General features: G+C 42.2%; 1 protein-coding gene and 1 pseudogene across 1 annotated transcript in view; both read right to left on the bottom strand.

Annotated features, from left to right (window-relative positions):
- The window catches only part of ADCY2 (adenylate cyclase 2), a 3,890,318-nt gene that overhangs the window by 3,456,610 nt on the left and 412,438 nt on the right, over positions 1-21,270 (bottom strand). The window lies entirely within an intron of this gene.
- On the bottom strand, positions 14,321-14,561 carry LOC147722840 (dynein light chain 1, cytoplasmic pseudogene; annotated as a pseudogene).

The following is a 21,270-nucleotide window of genomic DNA, read 5'->3' on the forward strand; positions in this document are numbered from 1 at the left end:
CCTACCTATCGGCTCTGCAACAATGCGTTTTGAGGAACATCCTGCATATTCACCTTTACTATATATCCTCATGGACCCATTATATAGGCTACCCAATAAGACCACCCTGGGTTTATTGAGTACTAGCTTTAATGCCTCTGTATCCCTCCTCTTACATGAAGGGCCTAACTTGACCCAGACACTGGTACATGATGTGCCCATGAGTATCAGTAGGCAATCAAAAATAGCTCGAACAATAACCGGCTTAAGGTGTTAATTCTTATCTATTGAATAGATGACTCACTGACCCTTAGGCAGAATAACCTGAATAATGTAGAATTTCATGAGCAAGATATTCTATTCCATTCTATAACATCATTCAGACCATTGCGGTCCGTTCCTTCCTGAAAAATCCAGCGGGCCTCTTTCATGAATAGTCTATTCTCCATATTAAATGGATCACCACCCAGTCTTTCCAATACCACCCACCGTAGATCCCTAGGTTGGTGTTTTTGAGTGATGAAATGTTGGACCAATTTTGTAGTGAGTTTGCCTAATCTAAGGGTACTCAAATGCTCTTAAATTCGTGTCTTAATCTTTCTAGTAGTGAGTCCTATGTAGTGTTTCTCACAACGGCAAGTAATTCTGTAGATAGCATTGTTGGTGTTACAATTACTAAACTTGTTGAGATGCCATAGTTTGCCACTGGACAGGGTAACTGTCTTAGTTCTGCCGGTTAGTGCACAAACAGTACAACCTCCACAGGGATGATGTCCCGGTGGGATATCAGATTCCTCCACTGCTCTAGCGGGTCAAGTGTGTACAAAACGATCTTTCAAATTGTGGAACGCTTAAAGGCAAATCTAGGCTGTGGCATTTTCATAGATGTTGTACTCAACAAGTGCCAATGTTTCTTGATAATTTGTCGAATTTGCGTCGAGCATGGGTCTAACGTGGTAACCACAGGTATACATTCCTCCTTTTCTTTGATGTTCCTTTCCAAAAGGGCTTCCCTCGGGGTGTTGAGTGCTGGTTTACGTGCTTGTTTGATGACTTTACTGGGATACGCTCTAGTAATCAATTTAGATGCTAGATCCTCAGTTTGTACCAGATAGCCATCAGTAGACGAGCAATTTCTACGATAACGTAGGAATTGTCCTACAGGAAGATTATCCCTAAGAGCCCTTGGGTGATAAGACCAGTGGTTCAGTAATGAATTTTTGTCCGTCGGTTTTTGATGAACCATAGTGGTAAGTTCATTGTCTACTGCCACTATGTCCAAATCCAAGTATGTAGCTTTGTAGCGATCCACGTTCCACGTGAATCTCAGGTAATGGTCCAAATTGTTAATCCAAGTCAGGAATCTGTTTAGATCATCCTCTGGTCCCTTCCAAATACACAGGATGTCGTCAATATATCTCTTCCAGGGGACAATATTCCCCTGGAAGAGATTAGACGAGTGATATATGTAATTGGCTTCGAACTGGCCCACATATATGCAGGCCAGGCTGGGGACAAATGTAGCCCCCATCGAAGTCCCTGATGTTTGCAAATACAGCTGGTCTTTGTATGCAAAAAAATTGTGTGTTAATGCAATCTCAATACATTGTAACACAAATGTCTGTGAAGTATCGTGAAACCACTCACACTCCCCCAGGGAGCGCGCTGCTGCCACCAGCGTGGCCTCCTGGGGGATGTTGGTGTACAGTGACTCGATGTCAATAGTCACTAAAAATTGTTGGGCTGGGTCATACTTCACATTTTCCAGCTGTCAAAAGACGTCTGTGGTGTCCTGGACGTAGGATGGTTGTGTGATAACACATTCTCTAAGGAAATAGTCCGCGAATTGTGACAAAGGTTCCAGTACAGATTGAATGCCCGATACTATCGGGCGCCCAGGGGGTGGCTGCTGGGCTTTGTGGATCTTGGGCACTATATAAAATGCCAGGACCCTCGGAGAAGGATTTATCAAAAACTCAGCCTCCTTTACTGTCAGCCATTTCTTTTCTTTAGCTTCAGACACCATAGAAGATTTGATGTTTTGGAGTTCTTTTTTCGGGTCTTTAGTTAAGGGTCTGTAGTTTTGTCTTTCTCCTAAAAGTCGTTGGATCTCATTCTCATAATCCGTGGTGTTCATCACCACTACTTTTTGTATTTACAGAATGGATTTCTGACTACTAACTATATTACCGCACTCTGTGGCGGAGATTCCGGCCCGGAGGTGGGGATTCCGGCCCGGAGGTGGAGAATCCGGCCTGGAGGTGGAGATTCCAGCTGGTGGCAGAGACTTAGCCACGGCCAAAATCTCCACAACCGGGCCGGAATCTCTACCTCCGGGCCGGTATCTCCACCCCCGGGCCAAAATCTCCACCTACGGGCTGGAATCTCCACCACCGGTCCGGAATCTCCGGCCCGAGTGCGGACATAAAGTTAGTAGTCATAAATCTATTCTGTGAATATCAAAAGTAGTAAGTGCATACTGTGAATACCAACAGTAGTAAGTACGTTCTGTGAATACCAAAAGTAGTAAGTTTAGGATTTTGTCTTAAGTTAGTTCTGTGAATCGGGCCCCAAATGCATATAATGCAAAGAGATCAGTGCTCCTCCTTTTATTACTTGATGTGTATCAGTTAAAATACATGGAATAGTGAGCTAATAACAGTCATCAATGAGCTAAATGCAAACTGCAATGTATAGAGTTATGATTATTTCTCCAGTCTTTTAATATTCTAACGTTGCAAAAATGGTTAATTTTGGTAAAAACAAAATTGTAAGTTTGTGCTTCTCCAGACCAAGCAATATTAAACTATACTGTCTACAAGTATGATTGGCATGGGCCTCCTGCACCTTGCAGTCCTCTGTCTTCTGTAGCATTCTTATACCACAGATTTAACACATATGATTGATTTTCCCTGTGTAATGTGTGTGTGATATAAAGTGCTGTGACATCTTACACTAGTATGAGTGGCGCTATAAACCTAATTAAATGCATTGTTACTGATGTATTTCGTAGCTTTTATGATTCACTTTGTGACTTCGTATAAAGCTTATTTTTATTAAAATGCACCTGAACAAGAGAGTGCTTATGGAGACTTGAGGGACACTGTTTAAGGGTGGTAGTGAGGAAATTTGTGGTGAAGGTGTGCTTTGGGGGCAGCAACAAGCATTGTCACACAGGGCACCACCAGTGCTAAAGCCGGCCCTGGCTTTATGTCTCTATATGGAGCTTAGTACTTTCATATCCAGCTGACTTAAGGACTTCTTGCTACCATGTGGTGACAGAAGGTTTCCCTTTGCTCTTCCAACCCATGGCTTTCTGTCTCTTCGCCTTATAGAGTGCCAAAAAATAAACTTGCTAGTGAAGTTTTACCTCTGAGGTGATGGTGGGCTCACAACACACACGTCTGTCACACACCCAACATGTCCGTACCCTTAGGTATGTGGTTTTGTACCAATACTTCTTAAGGACCGGGCAATCCGTGACCAAGTGTCAAAAATGTGCCCCTTTTAGTTGATATCTTGGGCATACTACTCTCATTTTCGAGTAGAATATATTGACCTGTTTTAGAGTGATATTGGTTCTATGTAAGTCATTAAAATATACTTGAACTGAGCATTCCAGGACATTTGTGGTGCACTGACCAATATTCTATCTTGCAATGCATCGCCCATCCCTTTTACTAGATCACCTCCTCATCTGTTCCAGAGCTTGGCCAGGGACAGCTTTATTTGCTGGGTGTTTGCCTTGTATGTTCTAGAAAGCAACTTTACGTCTACCTGTTATCGTGCACCCCAGTTGAAGTTGCTCATATACTGGAAGTTCCTTGTTTACAGTGCACCGGATCTTGAGGATAAAGTAAGTAATAGCTCCATGTAGCAAAAGGCATCTGCTTTGAGTGCCATATCAGTCTCTTAATTGACTGAATGACTGGAGTGTGCCATATACTTCTTCTTTGTTAGAGTCGGTTGGGCATGAGAAATATTCGAAAGCTGTTGCTGGACAACAGCATTTATTTTTCTATTTAAGGTTTCTATTTGGGACAGTGTGCATTCCCTCATTCCTATTGGGATGGTGACAGGGTGAGGGGAGGTGTGTCTAGAGATCAAGTACTGTAGTGTTCAATGACCTGCAAGTTATTCTCTCGCCGTAGGTCATACCACTTGTTCAGGTCTGGCAAGCGCCTTCCTGGTCAGACATCTTGTTGTCTGCAGAATATGCTATATGCAGGCCTACACCATCATCTTAGAAATCCATCAGGAAATGAGGGATATCATAGGGATGAGGGGTGAAGGCAAGCGAGGGCCACTCAGGTCAGTTATCCCTCCATGTGCTACTCATGTGGTTAGCAAGTCCTTTACCACACAATTATCTCTTGTGTGCGTGCGTGTGCGTTTTTGTGGCTGTGGGTATGTGTGATGTATATTCCCTCTTTTCCCTAAGGCCCGACCTGTTACCTAGGGACCCTCTCCTAGAACTCCTCACTTAAAATGTGCTCTCCTTAGCGCCGTGATATCCCTAGGGATGAATGTTGCGCTCCATAAATAAATGAATATATAAATAAATATTCAATAACCGTGAACTTGATTCTGTGTTCCAAGTTGGCATGATCGTTTTATAAAAATAAATGTACAAACACATGCATACATACTCCATGCTTATGTGTCTGTAACTCTAAAAATAACGGACTAGCATCCATATGCAACTGTGTAGAAATAAGATATTCTAGGACCACGTGGGGCTACTTTGTGACGTCAAAGCCGGTGCCATAATTTGCTAGCAGATTATGCAATATATCTGCTGCTTTCACGATAGAATGTAGATACAAACATTAAAATACTATTATCACGTGTGGCATTGGCTGATACTGGAATGAGAATACTATCTAGGTGCAGACATGCTTGGCAAAGCAACAGGCACGCTTCATTCGCTCCAATTTCCATTCATAATGAAAGTACCAGAGCTAAACTCTTGAACTCTGATTAAAGAGAGATTTCAGGCGGCTTACAAACTGCAATATAAATCAATTATTTGCTATAATACACACAGTACTAAAATAATTATTCTCCCTTTCCAGCACTATGAAGGCACATGCGAGGCACCTAAATCATGATTCACTATTCCACTTACATTAGCTATTCTAAATACAATTAGTGGTGGCAGGTATCAGGTCCTCAGCACCTCATTATGAATATATATTTAAATGTAATTCTGGCAGTTGTATTAGAGTGCCTTGAACCTTAGTTATTAAGCACTCTGCCAGCTGGCCTCGATTGTGCTGTGTCCTAATTTGCCTTTTCGAGATATTTGCATATGCAAACTAGTTAAAATTGACCTCAAATCCATTGCTTTAAACAAACGGGGTTGTATTACCCAGAGTGAGCATTAGGAGCGTTACATTAAGGCACAATGGCCCTTATTTATGAGGCCTTGTGTCAGTTTTGCGCCGCCGGCACGTCACTTTTTGTGACGCACCAGGGGCGTACAAAATGCACCTTGTTGCGCCATATTTAAAAAGTGACGCATCTAGGTAGATGCGTCACTTTTTAAACGCCTGCGCCACATTATACCTGCGTCAGGTACATTGTATGCACGGGGGGCGTTCCCCCGCAAAAAGCCTCGTAATAGTGACGCAGTGAAATCTATGAGATTTCACTGCGTCACTTTTAGGATGCTGTTGCGTCAAAATCTTGCGCCTGACTCACAGCAGGCGTAAGACTGACGCAAGCTCTTTCACATGGGGCTTTCCCCATGTGAAAGGACGCATTGCTGGAGTTGCGTCACTTTTGTGACACACTCCAGCAATGCGTCACTTTTGCGCTTACAGATGCGTCAGAAATACTGACGTATCTGTAAGTCCTTGCGACATGATGCGTCATACATTAAATATGACGCATCATTGGTGTCGCAAGGAGTGCGCAGTGAAAAGTGAAGCATCGCTGTTTTCACGCAGCGATGTGCCACTTTTCATAAATGAGGCCCCATGAGTGAACTTTGGTCTTTGATGGTAGACTAAAGCAGTGCTTGCTCCAAAACACTTTGTACCACCGTACAATCAAAACAGCATTCTGGTGGTAATGTGTGGCAAGTTTGTGCTTATTTTTTGTGTGGGATGTTGGTGTCGAGTTAATGTGTACTGGTGCTGCACTTTTGCCATGGAATTTTGTTGTGCTGTACTTTAGTTTTTGCTCCACTCTGTTTTAACTGTTTTGTTATAATGTGTCATGTTATAATTGTGTTATGTTGCTTTGTGTATGCAATTGTATTATGTTCGGTTGTGTACTGTATATATTCCTGCAAACTCTGCTACTTGTTTAGTCATAAGCAGCTTATACTTTGAAAGTTTCTTTGACAAACAACCATTTATCACTGTCTGAGGTGTTAACAACTATTTAGGGCACCAGTCAGCCCAAACACAGCACATCAGAACACATCACCAACACAACTAAAAATTGCACACAAAAAATTTGCACAAACGATCTTGTCACATATTAGTAGTGCCGGAATCTTATTTTTAAGTATTAAAAGTTGTTTTTCACAAGCACTGACTTAATTTACCAACAAGGAGCCAGTCATACCGATTGGCAAATTAAAAAAGATGCGATTGGCAAATTAAAAAAGATGCAAAAGCCATTAAATGCAGTTGACTGGGGAGCAAATTTGGAAGTGTAAACAAACATTTTAGGTCTGGTCAAATAATGGAGTAAGGGTTACCGGCTCACTTTTTCCCATAATGCACATCAGTAAATTAGGGGTAAGCAAACATTCAAAAAGTCTCAAAGCCTCCTGTGCAAAAAGACTCTCTGCTGATATAAAGGTATAAAAAATGCCTCAGTTCCTGCTCAGAAATGGACTTATATTTTAATTTTTTTGTTATTCCTAGTTAGATATTCTACTTAAAAATATGGAGCATACCTTTAAAAGTAAAGGTCCAACTATTGGGTAAGACAGTATCCTATATATTACAAATGTGCATACTCTAAAATATTCAGAAACTATAGTTAAAGGAAGATCTAAACTATTTTTACCCTGACACAAAAACCTTTCACTGATCTAGGTTTTACTTAGGCACATGAAAGGTGTGAATTGAAGGTTCCGGCACCTCACAGTGATGTTTAGACTCAGACATTTGTCTGCGTTTCCAGCAGGTTTATATTAGGGGTTCATCGATGAAAATCCCTCACAAAGGCATTTGAGAGTAAGGTGTAGAGATTGTGTACCTGGTGACCACTTAATGGGTAATCACCAAAATACTGATTGGTTCTCATAATCAATTTACATAATCTCATTCATATTGTTCCCAACCCATTTAATTACAGAAAATAATCTACCAACAATTCAGTAACAGTATCAGTATTTGAACAGTGCAGCTTATTCCTCCAGGAGGTATCCAGAGGAAGGGGAGCTTTAGTTGAAGAGCTAGGTCTAGAGTCCCTTCCTGAAGTCAGCGAGTGAGGGGGAGCTTTGAAGGTAGAGTGGGAGGTTGTTCTAGGGTTTGGTGGTGAGGTAGGAGAAAGAGCTACCATCTCTACTGCTCCTCTGAATGGGTGTGATGCGTAAGAGAACTAGGAAGGTGGATAAGATTTGTCTAATCGACTGGTGGTCAGGTGGCGGTTGATGAAGGAGGGTCCGGTGGTGTGGAGGGCCTTGTAGGCATGGGTCAGCAGCTTGAACTGGCATCTCTTCTGGATGGGGAGCCAGTGAATACTTCTGAGGTGGGGGGTAATGCTGGCCCATTTGGGGAGGTCAAACATGAGCCTGGCTGAGGCGTTTTGTATAGTCTGCAGTCATTTGAGGAGATGCCAGGTTGTTCTGGCACAGAGAGCATTTCTGTAGTCCAGTCGGCTGGTGACAAGAGCTTGAGTCACTATTTTTCTGGCTTTACCAGGGGGATTCATATGAAAATCTTATGGAGAATGCAGAGGATGTGGATGCAGTTGAAGGCTACCGCACTGACGTGGTGCTTCATGGAGAGATAGCTGTCCAGGATGATACCAAGGTCGAGGGTGTGGCTTGTGGGAGTGGAAGACAGTCCAAGCGCCACCACGGACAAGACAAAGTTGTTCATCGTTAGAAGAACAACTCTCTTTTGTGCACATTCAGCTTCAGGCATTTAGATCTCTTCCAGTCGGGGATGTTGGTTCTGGTGTTTCTGGAAGTTGGTGGCTGTTTCTTCCATGAGGGAAACGATGAGTTGGGTGTCGTCAGTAAATGAGGTGATGTTGCATCCATGGGCGTGGGTAATGGCAGTCAGTGGAGTCATATAGGTGTTAAAGAGGGTGGGGCTGATGGAGGATCCTTGGTGTACTCCATAGATGATGCTCTTGGGTGCGGAGTTGAAAGGTGGTAGGTGCATTTTCTGTGTGCATCCAGTGAGGAAGGAGGTGATCCTTTTAGGGCATTTCCTCTGATGCCGATGTTGTGGAGTCTGGTGATGACGGTGCAGTGGGATACTGTGTGGAAGGCTCCTGAGAGGTCGTGGAGGATCAGGGCTGCTGTCTCACCCCAATCGAGTGTGGATTTGATGTCATCAGTTGCAGCTATCAAGGCAATCTGCTCCATCTGCTGCAGGCATGTGTGTGGGGTGGTCGTTGTGAGCCTGTGGTGGGGAACAGGATGATGCTGTGGTCAGTCCAGGTGAGTTCAGTTTCATGGCTGAATTTGATTCTGTTGTATAGCACTTCAGGACCCTAGTGTAATTTTCCCAATTCATGCCCTTATATAGGTATAAATCACCATGTCCTTATATAGGCATAGAAATCATAACCATCTTTAGACATAGGTCATGCCGTACAAAAACAGCAGGGGTACTTCCACTAGTTCCGAAAATCTACAACGATTCCTTAGAAAACTCGACTTCAACAGTTGGGGACTTCCCCTTGTTTGAATATTGATTTGTCCAAGAACTCATGGAGTTTTCAAAGAAATGAGACTCTTTGGTGACGTTATTATGTCCAACTTTATGTCAAACTCAGCAACTTCAAGGTATAAATAAGCTCACACTTGCCTTATCAAACACACAGTGGTTTTGAGCAGTTCGGTCATCTAGTTGCCCGATGCAGCTCGCTGCAGCAAGTGCCGAAGGAGCCGACCCTCCAGCAGATGCACTGAGAGAGACGCTGTCTTTTCTCTGCCGAAAAATCCAGCTCCCGTGTTTCCAGGCTCCCCTTGCGTGGTGTTGGGAAATCGAGTCCTGAGACAGAGAGATACCAGACCTCCTTCATTATAAACCAAGGTACGGAGCTGATCAGACCCTAAGAGAAATCTTGGATAGATTCTTGGCAAAAAGAATACTAAACTTATGCTACACCACACTGACTTCTTCCCTCGTACTAGACTTAAGTTAGGTACATCGGGGTAGGCGTATTTTAGAAGCACCAGTTTAGTACTTTTAGTCTTTATTCATTTATGAATGTTTTTTATGGCTTAGAAACCATACCATGCTTTTACAGTATTATTTTATAATACTCTTCTTGCTGTACGCATTATACTTTACAGCCAGTATTACAATTGTAGCAGTTAATTTTTTTTGCATGAGAAAGAAGACTGTTCAATAAATACTCTTTTATTGAAAATGCCCGTCTTTCTATTTCTCTGCACCTCTGGTGAAACGAAGCATGCATGATTGACTGAGTAAAATATCTATCTATTGTTTCCACGACTCTGAAGATGCGTTTTGTCTCGGGGAAACAAAGTTGTCATGTTTATGCGGTTGTCAAAAACTAATCCCTTCTTGTTAATTCGAGAAAGTTTCTAGTGACCTCTGAGCTAGCTGGCACTCACAATTAAGTTTAATATATTCAATAAAGACCTAGTAGACATAAGTCCTATGTCAAATCTATAGGATATGTTATTCTAATGTGCAGAGCCTATTGGGAATATACGAACTACACTGTAATTCCTGTCACTTGCTGTCAAGATAGTGTCCGGGGTGTGTCCTGCACAATGTGTGGGTCTGGTGACCAGTTGATTGAGTCTGACATTGCTCATGCTTTTCAAGAGGCAGTGTTGGTATCACTGCTGTCGTCTAGGTGGAAGTTGAGGTCGCGGAGGAAGATGTAGTGCTTGTAGTTGACTGCTAGGGGGACGATGAGTTCAGAGATGGCATTGCAAGAGCCAGGGCGTGAGCTCGGAGGTCTGTAGGCAAGGTTTCCTCTGATGGTAGTGTTCATGTCAATTTGGATTTCTAAGTTTAGATGTTCCATGAATGATGAGGTGATGTCCTCAGTAGTGGTGCATTAGAGGGTTTCCTTGTGGATGATAGTGAGGCCTCTTTCGTGTTTTTGGGCTTGGTCTCTGTGTATCATCTTATAGCCATGGGGCGTTGCGGTGCCTATGTCGGGTGCTTAGGACGGTGTGATCCAGTTCTCAGTGATGAACATCACGTCGGCACTGGAAGTGGTGATGGTGTCCCAGATTTCGGTGGCGTGCTTGCAGAGAGATTGAGCGTTGAGCCGTATTCACAGGAGCTGTTCGGGAAGGTTGGAGGATGGCTGTGTGAGTGAGGTTAGGGTTTCAATGGTGCAGGTGAACCAGCAGCAGTGGCATGGGTTGGGTCTTTCTGTGCATCTGAGGGAAGCAATGCCGCAGCTATTGTCATGGCCTTTGGAGAGCTAGGGCTAGGAGCTTGGAGGGGGTGTAGCGACTGATGGCCACAGGGCCTGGGTTCCTGGCACTTGGTGCAGTCCTGTGATGGACAGGCGCAGACATGCTTGCCTTTGGCGCACCTTTGTCATGGCAGTGGAACGCCAGCAACACAAAGCCACTTCACATCCACACAGAGGCCTCATAAGTAGTTCCAGAAGGCGGAAGGGGCTGGCTGCGAGACAAGCAGGCACAAAACCAGTGGGGGGAGTGGGAGCGGGAGGACAACGACATAGGCAGCCGTACTAAAATAAAGTACAATAGAGCACATACCCTTACAAGCAGTACAATAATGTAACACAAACACAACAGTGGCAGAAGGGGAGAAATGCACAACAAGCAAGGCACAGAGGGAATTGCAAACTCGGCAAAAGAAGGGCTGCGGAGAGTGAATGCTGCATAACAGGAGCAGGTGGGAACAGAATCTTGGAGGGGGTCCTCTGTCAGGGCTCTGTTACAGTCGCCAGGGAGGAGCAGCACACAAGAGCTACTCCTTCCAATTCTCATATCTATCACAGTTTACACCCTCATAAAACTTGTAGGAATACATCTTTGATTGCGAAAAGTCTCAATGAATATTTAGAATTCGGCTCCAAATTCACCAATACCTGCCCTCATTAAGAGGCAATGGAATGGCTGATTGATTGCTAGTGGAGCCACCATGCTCTCTGTGGACAAAAGTGTCGGCCTTTCAACCACAAGGATGGTGCTATTCATACCTAGGGAAGTCTGCCTTCATGATGCCGAAAGCACTGCTGCTGGGTTGATGTATGGTTTTGAACATTAACAACAAGTGTGTTTTTGGCTTCAGAGCCTGAACATGTACTATGGCTGCTTCACTCCTAACCCAGTAAAAGTGCTGAATATGCAGCTGCAAAACTGTCCCCTTATGGTCACTCAAGCCCTGCATTTAACACAAGCGGATGATTAATGACTTATTCTTTATGCCAGACTCATGTCCAACACATTACTCATCTCCAGCTCGCTCTAGAGAAAGGGAAATGTGGTGGGCCACAGTGATTTGGGAGTGACCATAGGAGAGGAGAGCCGTAAAGAATCCTCAATGGTGTGCATATTGTGTAACAGTAGGGTGTAGAGCCGCCTAAAATAAAAAAAAATGCTGGAACCACACTGAATTAGTGTGGACACAAACAGGAAAACAGTGATTAATCATAACAGAAAGATTCGGGAAAAAACATAGTTAACTGGTCCATCTCCTCTTACAAAAAACTAACTGAAAAAAAAAAACAAAGGCAAAACAATCAACCAGTAGTTGTGTGGTTGTCTACCCAGTGATATATCGCAAATGCTTAACGTTTCAGGAAAGCGAAATAAACATGCGTAGAGAAAGTATTTAAATAGTTAAGATGACTGGGAAGAAATGACTGGAGTCATTATCAAAACAACTTATATTGGGAAATGTATAATTTTGCTATATTCTCTCTGGTTTTATTTTTGCTATTGAGAATCTGGATATAAAGTACTTTGACCTTTGCTGCAGGTGTAGATCTTTTAATCAGATTTAGCTCCGTGTAATTCCTTACAGCTGCAATCTGCTTGTTTGGTAAATTTGAGAATTTTCCACTAAGGTACATGAAGTTTAAGATTTGTGCAGGAGTTAGGCCCCGCCACCCAAAGAGCAAAATTCAGAAAGAAAGTAATAATCATCGAGTAACGTGTTGGTGCAACAGACTGTAAGCCTCTGTTTAAAGAAAATGAATATGATTGGATTGATAGATACGATATGTTGGTAAATCAGCTGTAAATGTGCACAACATGTTGGCACTTCTGCATGGTGTTAAAATCTCAAATATGTGCTTGAAGATGTTTTCTATATGTACAGGGTACAATTATCCAGGATGTAGAAGCCTGTATTTCTAAAGTGTGGCATTTTGGTCTCACGGTTTTGTTACTATTGCTTGGACAATGATAGAAACAACAAATGTATAGTTTGTCGATAGTTAAGTATGACAACATCAACTGAAACCTTGTATCTCTATTTGCACATATTAAGTATGCTTTATAGGTTGCCATATTGCCTGTCTGCATTGTAATTACCAATAGCAAAATGCTGAATAGCTTTTAATGTAGCACCCTTGAGGCTCAAAATTATTGTTCACATCTCCTGTTTGCCGAATTGCTGTGACAAACGAGTTAGTTTCAAAGGCTTATGATTCGATGGGCTTCATCAAGGCATTTCCCCACAATCAGGTCACATATCCCAGTTAACATTGTCTGTAAGGAGAATTAAAGATGACTGCTTGAACGCTTCAGCCAGGCTCATATTAGACATCCCGCGTAAAGAACACATCTCTGGTCACCTGAAAAACCTCCACTGGCTCCCCGTCAATAAGAGGATTACTTTCCGGCTCCTAACCCACGCACACAAAGCACTCTACGAAATCGGACCCGAATACCTCAACACACGACTGTCCTTCTACACCCCCTCCCGCCAGCTACAATCCTCCAACCAAGCCCTTGCCACTGTACCTCGCATCAACAAAACCACCATGGGAGGTAGATCCTTCTCCTACCTGGCAGCTAAAACCTGGAACTCACTTCCCACTCACCTTCGCCTTACTCAGAACCACCTAGCATTCAGAAAGCAACTCAAAACGTGGATATTTGACAAGTAACTCCCCACCCTTCTTCAAGCGCCTTGAGACCCGCTGGGTATGTAGCGCGCTATATAAATGTATTGACTTGGCTTGACTTGACTTGCTTGCTGTAAGAATGACCAAATGCCTGAAAGAGAACCATGGAAGAAATTATCTTCAGCTTCATCTTCAACATTTTGGACTAGAGTGTTGTTCCAAAGGCTACAGAATATACCCTCTTGCCTACCCACAAGCCAAAGGAGTCAGATAAAGCCTACTTGCCTGCTAGAACTTTCCCCTGAAAAGGGAGTATGCTGAAGTTCATGGAGACACAGAATGCTGTGAATTAAACAAGTACAGTAGTAGCAACTGGCCAATTTATTTGGCCATTGCATTGAAATTCCAAAATTGAGCTGTGATAATGTAAACTCAGGAAGTAATTGAAACTAGATATTTGCTGTGCTTATGACGGTGGGTTGTGGGGAGTCTTTAAACAACTTCTCTCTGTAGACTGTTGACTAAGATGAATTTCATGAAAGTTTGAAGATGAAGGAAGATGTTGCATAACTTAGCATTTCATGAAGGTTAGTTACGGATTTTGAAAAAATCCATATCGAGGTGACCATCAGAAGTTGTCTGAAAAAAGTGCAACTCCACCAGCTATGTTTTGGAGGATTGTCTTACTCTGAGCTTTTGAATGAAAAGTTCAAAGAAACTGTGAGAAAACAAGTAACCTGTATCAAACCTCATGGAGCCGTGTTCAACTACAGCTTCCAGCCAAAAGATATGTTGGCTTTGGTCCTCCAGAAGGTTTCAAATGAATGAACTAACAGCTTGCATCTTGCTGTACTCTATCGCCATCCAGTCTCCGGCAGTGAAAAAACATTTTTAAAATAAATGCAAATTTAAGCTTTCTTCAAGATCTTCACAGCTCATGAAACAATCTGCACACCGGGTCCTCTAGAGCATCACAAAATGACATTAATTGAAGGGGCAAAAGACAGAGGGTTTGTTCTCATTTCAATGCTATGTCCCATCTCAGGCATTTGGAATGTTTTCAAAGTCTGTATTTCAATTTTTGCTCATCACTCCATACTCCACTCTAGCCAGATTTGAAAAGAAGTATAGCAACCTGGCCCAGGTAGAAATAGCTGAAGTGTTTCATTCCATGAGTTACATAGCTGCTGAAGTTTGTACCAGCAGTGCAGTGCCATGTTGGGTTTAAATTATTTTCAAATTCCTTTTTAATTCAGCTGCAATGCTTGTGTGGCACATTCTACTGAGTCCTGCTCTATTTCATCAGATATGTAAGCATTTTCGAGGAGTGCTTTGGTCTCAGACATGTTTGAGACTTGGCTGTTCTCTCAGCAGCAGTCCACTCATACTTTCTCCTGATCCTGCACAGAGTGAGCCTCAGTCTCAGCCTAGGTCCTTGTCAAATGCAACCCGCTAACTACATACATTTTGAGCTTTCATGGGTTTCCATGAGAAGATATTTTTATATGTAACTAACCTCGGTGCCCTACATCTATTTTCCTTTATTTTGAATCAATTTTAAAATCATGAAGTCCACTTTTTTGACAAAATTGGTTTGGGATAATAAATCATTTACAAACCGCAATGTGCACATGTCCCACATTCAGTTCTCTCTGAAGGAGGTTATGTTATGTTTGTCATGCTACATAGTTTGTATCAAGGATTCCTTATGAAATCACGATTAACTTGTTTTTTCTTTGTGGGAGCACAGCTACATCTCACATCAACTCTGTGGCCTCTAAGTGAAATAGCTCAACAATCTAAAGTACTACAGAGATATTACCTTTGATGTGAAGATATACATTTCTAGACAATGAGAATTCTATAGTGTGGTGTCCTGTAAAATACAAGTCTCAAGTTCAGCTGCACAAGACCAGTCCACACTGCAGCAGGATTTTGAAAAATACTAGAATCATAACCAAAATTTAGAGAAATCAAAAAACATCTGAGCACAGAACTGGCAACATTCTTGCAGGCCAGGTTTGAGATGCCCATTTAGATATGCAACAATAGCACCTCACCAACAAAGCACACCAGCATACTCTTAGTAGTGTGTGATTATTTGGAAAAATTAAAATAGCATGAATGACTCCTATGCACATATGTTTTTAGAGCGTTGCCCTCAAGAGTAGGGTAGCTGCTCACTGGAGACTGAACCGCGTTTGGCACCAAGCCACAGTATTTCAAATATTCTTAACACGAAACTCAAGACTTTTCTGATTCTAATGCCTTCTTTTATGTACATAAGACCTGATTTAGAGATTGGTAGAAAGGCTACCTCATCAAAACGTGACATAAACCCTGTGTGCTGCATTACAAGTGCATTAGAGTCCTTGGTAGATGGGAAATCTGCCATGTTTTCGACAGAGCATCCCTCCATCAAACTTCAAATCAAGCTCTAAATCATGTATGCGTTTAATATACTATTACATGAAGTTTTTGTTGGATTCTTCAAGAAAGATCTTTTTACTGTATAATGCTTCCACTCATACCGTTTTCATGCAATCCCCCTAAACCTACAGAGCCAATAATCTATCCCTTTCTTCTGCTGTAAAATAATATACACATTAAGATCTTAATGTTAAGTGCTCCAGAGTTTGGGTCAGTTACTCCAACCCTTGGAGTTACCAATTTCAGAGGTGAAGAGGTACAGAGTATCATGAGTAATGGTAAGGTCACTGGAGAAATTAGGAATTTCTGGGGGAATCAGTAACACTGGACCCGATACCTCTAGTTATTCGTAGATGCTTATACGCTATCGATTTCGGCACAGTGCTTTATGTGTATCCTGTGTTCGCACTTGACACTAGAACTACCTCCCTTTTTATACACTCCCTAGCTGTATTCGAAAAAAGAGCAAGAATATAAGAGCTGAATATATGCAGTAAGCAGGTTATGAGGTAGTAGAAGATTGTCTCTATTTCCTGATTAGCTTTCATACATTTGAAAAATGTTTTCATGAGTCGTTAAGCATAATTTTTTGGATTTAAACATTCAATAAAGAATCCATTAAGTTTTGTCAACATCTGCACACTGTGCTATGTTTGGAAAGTGGATTATTAGTAGTGGTAATTATGCACCTACCACTAGCAATAAGGCCACTAACACAATACAGGGCTTAGAATAGGTCTCAGAAAATTCTTCCCATGAGCCCTCAAGGTATTGCATTAATTGACAAACCCAAATTGAATTACCACTCCGAACTGACCATAACATATAAAAAAGACTCTGCTTTCAACCAATATTTCCACCACTTCTGGAGACACACCTGAATGAGTTATCCTCACCCTAGGTCACTATGAGGTGGCAGACTGGTTTCTGCCCCCTGTGACTATAATAAGACACCTATAGGTAAAAAACGTGTGTCCAGGTGTAACTTTGCATTTGTGATGGCCAAAAAGGACATGGTACAGATGTGAGGGAGAGTAAAGTCTCATTCCCTGTCACAGTGAAGGATGGGTCTGGATTGGCTCGTGCAGGCCGAACGCTTGGGGCCGGATTCTGATGCGGGTTGGAAAGCTTCCCGACCGAATCGGGTTGGAAATAGTTTCCGACCCATTCGGATTGGGAGAGTCAGACTGACGGAGTAGGATGCATCCGGATGCTTCCAGATACTATTTGGTTGGACTCCATTGACGTCAATGGGAGCTTATGTTCCTAACCGCATCATAATTGGGCCCTGGGTGTGGAAGACACATTCCCGATCCGATTTGGAAGGAGCAAATACCATTAGGAGGCCTTCCTACCCGCTTCAGTGGATTTGTCTTGAATGACAATTCCACCGCCTTTGTCGTTGGGTTTGTTTATGATGTCACTCATGTTTTTAAGTTTCAGAAGACTATTTTTTTCTTCCTCACTGATGTTATAGGGAATAAAACTCTTTTCGTCCCTAAGTTTTTGTAGGTCCTTAAGCACCAGGTTCTCAAAACTGAGGACTTCTGGTGGGAGGGAACCTATCGGTGGTTTAAAAGTAGATTTAGGATGTAAACCTATTGTGTCATTTTTGATGGTGAAGTCTTCGTTCGGAAAAAAGGATTTCAATCTGACTTTCCTGAAAAACTGAAACATTTCTGTGGTGATGTCAAACCAATTAGGCTTTTCTGTCAAGACAAAGGAGAGGCCTTTGTTGAGAAGGGTAATCTCTGTCGAATCGAGCTGGTGTGATGAGAGATTGAATATGGGTATTATTTCCATGGTGGAGGAGGAAGGATTGGCCGCATTGGCCATATTGGACATATTACGTAAACTGATTCATGTGGGCGGTACTTGAATTTGACAAAAGCTTGTAGCAATACTATCATTTATAGAGCCAAATTTCACTGTGCTTGTGTTCTTTCAATATTGTGTGTAATCACATGTTGCAAAACAAATTAAACTGCCCCCAGTTATTTATACAACCAACTAATTCAAATTCTGCTGCCACAGAACTCTTAAATAGCCCCTGTATGCTTTGTGACACAGAATCCCTTAATGCTACTTTATAGCATGTTATTAATTACAAAAACATCGAACGATGTTGGGATACAGTTGATTTAAGAGATACATTCTGAAGAAAAAGCACAATTACTCGTCTCTTTGGCAGGCATTTCATGCTTCTTGTTCTAAGCATTCTTGTGTTCCCTATAAAGAAATCTCCATGGGGCCAAGCACAAACCCATGAGACGAGCAGTTATTAAATGTCTATTAAAGTGCTCCATGTTTCTGCTTCACTACTAATGCTTGAGTTATATTCTGATGAATAACCTGCAGTTTGTCTGTGCCTCGGATTCCCCTGCAAAAAAAAACATTTCTAAAAATAGCTCACTTGAGCCAGTTAAGAAGTGAAAGGAATCAGGCTGCCACATTTTTCTATGCTGTTGCTTTTTTGTTTTATATTCTTGTATGACTGTTGCTTAATTTGCATACATCTTTCTGAGAATAGGTAAGGGAATTCTAAAAACAGGATCATTACGTTGATGTTCAGGCATATCACCATTTACACACATATTTTTAATTACATAAAATGCCATATTTTGTCAACGATGCTTATTTGTTCGCACGAAATACAGGAACCACACCAGATTCCAGGTGTTGGAGTAGCAGTATTGGATTTGTGGCATTCTGAACACTGACACAAATATGCCAGGGGCTTGTATGCGTAGTGGTCACATCACTGGATTCTCCACAGAACCGACAATGCTAACCTTGGGGTTATTGTCAACATGCAAATGCACATTTTGGGCCCAAGACACAACAAAAGATGAAAGGATGTACAGGAATGTACATCTTTTCCTAAGCACCCTGTTATGATTATTTTTTTAGTTCACAGACATTCCCAGAAGTATGTCTGGTAATCCATGTGGATCTGGAAGGTTCGCACCACATCTTTTTAGCGATTGGTTCCCTTTCCCAGACTGGAAGGAGAGTTACTTTAGCCCTAGACTGAAGTAACCTACAATTATTTCAGATTAGAGTTTCTGAATGCCCACATGTGCATGTTTGTGGGCTTTCACTAACTTACAAGGCTAATTTATTTTAACACTCACAACCCACACCTCGCACAAGAGTAACTACTGCAGATTTTCTACATCTGTGGTGGCGAAAACCACAGTACTAAATACTTTTTCACCTGCCAGAAATCCTATTGTCAATTCCTGGCATGCGTCAATGCAATATTTGTGGCTGTCAACATATATTTCTAGCAAAAAAAATACATTAATTAATAGCATCCTTTATTTCCTCCTTTTCATTATAAAGAAAATATTTTACTACAAAGAAATACATACCTTTGCATGCCCTCCACAAGTAACAATGGTGTTGCATCATATTTTCACCCAATTAACAATCATCAAAAAATACCAACCATTTTTAGGAATAAGCACACCACTCTCACCCTAAATCATGATAAAATTGGATTTCAACTGATTGGCGCATTTACTTATGAGTCCTTATCATGGGTACTACATTTACCCAGGGCCTATACACTAAATGCTACTAGTCAGCCTGCGGTACAAAAGGGGGTGGTGATGGACGGAGCATCTGAATCAATCAAACACTCACACCCAGTCAAAAGATCTGGGTTTAATCCATCACCGTTCTTTAGCCCACTCTGCCACCCCAGTTCAGACATGGCTATATGCAAATCAGTCTGACCCTGTGCCTCATGGGAACAGTGCAGCCTGCCGCACTACCTGTGCCACCCAGTAAAAAAGTGCTTTAAAGTGCATCTCATACCTGCCACTGCAGCCTTTAGTACAGCTTTAAACTGCCATTTCGACCAAGCAAAATAACCCTAAACCTTTCTTTTTTATTACATCTGTCAATCCTAAGGTTGACCTGAAAGGCCCATAGGGCAGGGTGCGCTGTTGTTACAAAGTATGACATGCGGTTTAAGTTTTACAAGTCTCAGCAGTGAAAAACTCCGAAAGTTGTTTTTCACTACTGTAGGGCCTAGCTCGCCTATTGTCAAACAGTCGAATACCTTATTACATTTCCAAAGTGTTAACCTTGGATTAGGAGCAGATACAGACATGCTGTTTGGACTCAAATGGATTGTACTTTAAAATCATTTTTAATGGCAAAGTCAGATTTCAAGGCACAATTTTGAAAAAAATACACTTTTAGAAAACTGGCATTTCTTAGCCTAACCATGTGTGTCTTCTGCCAGTGTCCTCAGTCACTGTGAATGAATCTAATGTTGGGATTTGAGTATTCCCCTGATACCTAGACAAAGAAAATCAGGAGTGAGCAGGATGGCCATCATGCCAGGATGACCGAGCTGTGCCCTTCCCCACTTGCACTTCAAAGGACGTGCCCACAGAACACACAAATAAACCTGACACCAGCCTTGTGTCACAGCAGACTTCCTGGACCCTTGACAGAGGAACGAAAGATCTTTCCACAAGCGAGTGTGGGGATAGGACAGGCTGTTGCCTCACACACCAAGTATAAATACTGCAACCTCATAACAGCTCTTCTGTACACTCCTCGACCTATGCACATTACACAAGGACTGTTTTGCCGCTACTAGTGGACTGCCCTGCTGTTTTAGGACTGCCTGGCTCTCTGAGAAGGAAGACTGGACCTCCTCCCGCCATCTCATGTTAACCTGAGTGACTCCAAGGGGTTGTTCGCTGCCTTCTTGTTTGACCTACAGGGACACAATAAGCTCCAGATGCCTTCCTGCAACTGCCCAGCTGTGACTTGCTGCACTGGATGTGGAATTGTAACAGCCTGAACAGTGTGGGCCTCTGCTGAAGTGAGTTCCTGATCCGTTAAGAGATGATTTCCCAGGTCCTGGACTCCTTTGAGTGCATCAGTTAAACTCCTCCTAAGAAAAAATGTGAAATCTTGATGTTTTGGGCTCTTCATTGACGTTAATAGGCCCATTCCCAATCAGACTTTGCCTCCAGCCTGTACTACCAACATAAACTTCCAGTGAACTTGACTCTTCATGTTCCAATGACCTCCAGGGATGACCAGCAATGTAAGATCTGTACTTTTCTCTACAGCAATGAAAGCCAGTGGGGACCGCCAATGCAAAACTTCACCAACGAGTGTCCGTAATGTCCGACCAACTCTTTTAGCTACAGAAATGACAGCCCACGCTGCTCGGCCTGCTCTTTGTGCTACAGTGATAGCTATCAGTCAGTCAGTCTGTCATGATAGCTTTATTTCGATAAAACCATATCTTAAAAGCTGTAAAACAAGAATGAAAAAGCTATACAATTAAAACCAAAATGCATTCTAGCAGGCAATAGATGTACCCAAATCATCTGACTAGCAAAATTCATCAAAGGCCAAGTAATAAATACTAAAAATAACATTTTCTACGTGAAAAAAGTGCAATTTGCAAAAAGCGGGAAACACATAGCAGCAGACGTATTCAAAGATTAGCATTCACGGTTCGTGATCAAATGCTCCACGCGCATATCAGAAATGTAGCCAGACCACAAGCATAGAGGTCCTGTGCATCAGATATTAAGATGCTCAGTGCAACAAAGTGGCTGCGAATGCCCAGCTCTCTGCAGAGTGGTT

The sequence above is a fragment of the Lissotriton vulgaris genome, chromosome 4_1, assembly GCF_964263255.1.
Source record: "Lissotriton vulgaris chromosome 4_1, aLisVul1.2, whole genome shotgun sequence".
Taxonomy (NCBI): domain Eukaryota; kingdom Metazoa; phylum Chordata; class Amphibia; order Caudata; family Salamandridae; genus Lissotriton; species Lissotriton vulgaris.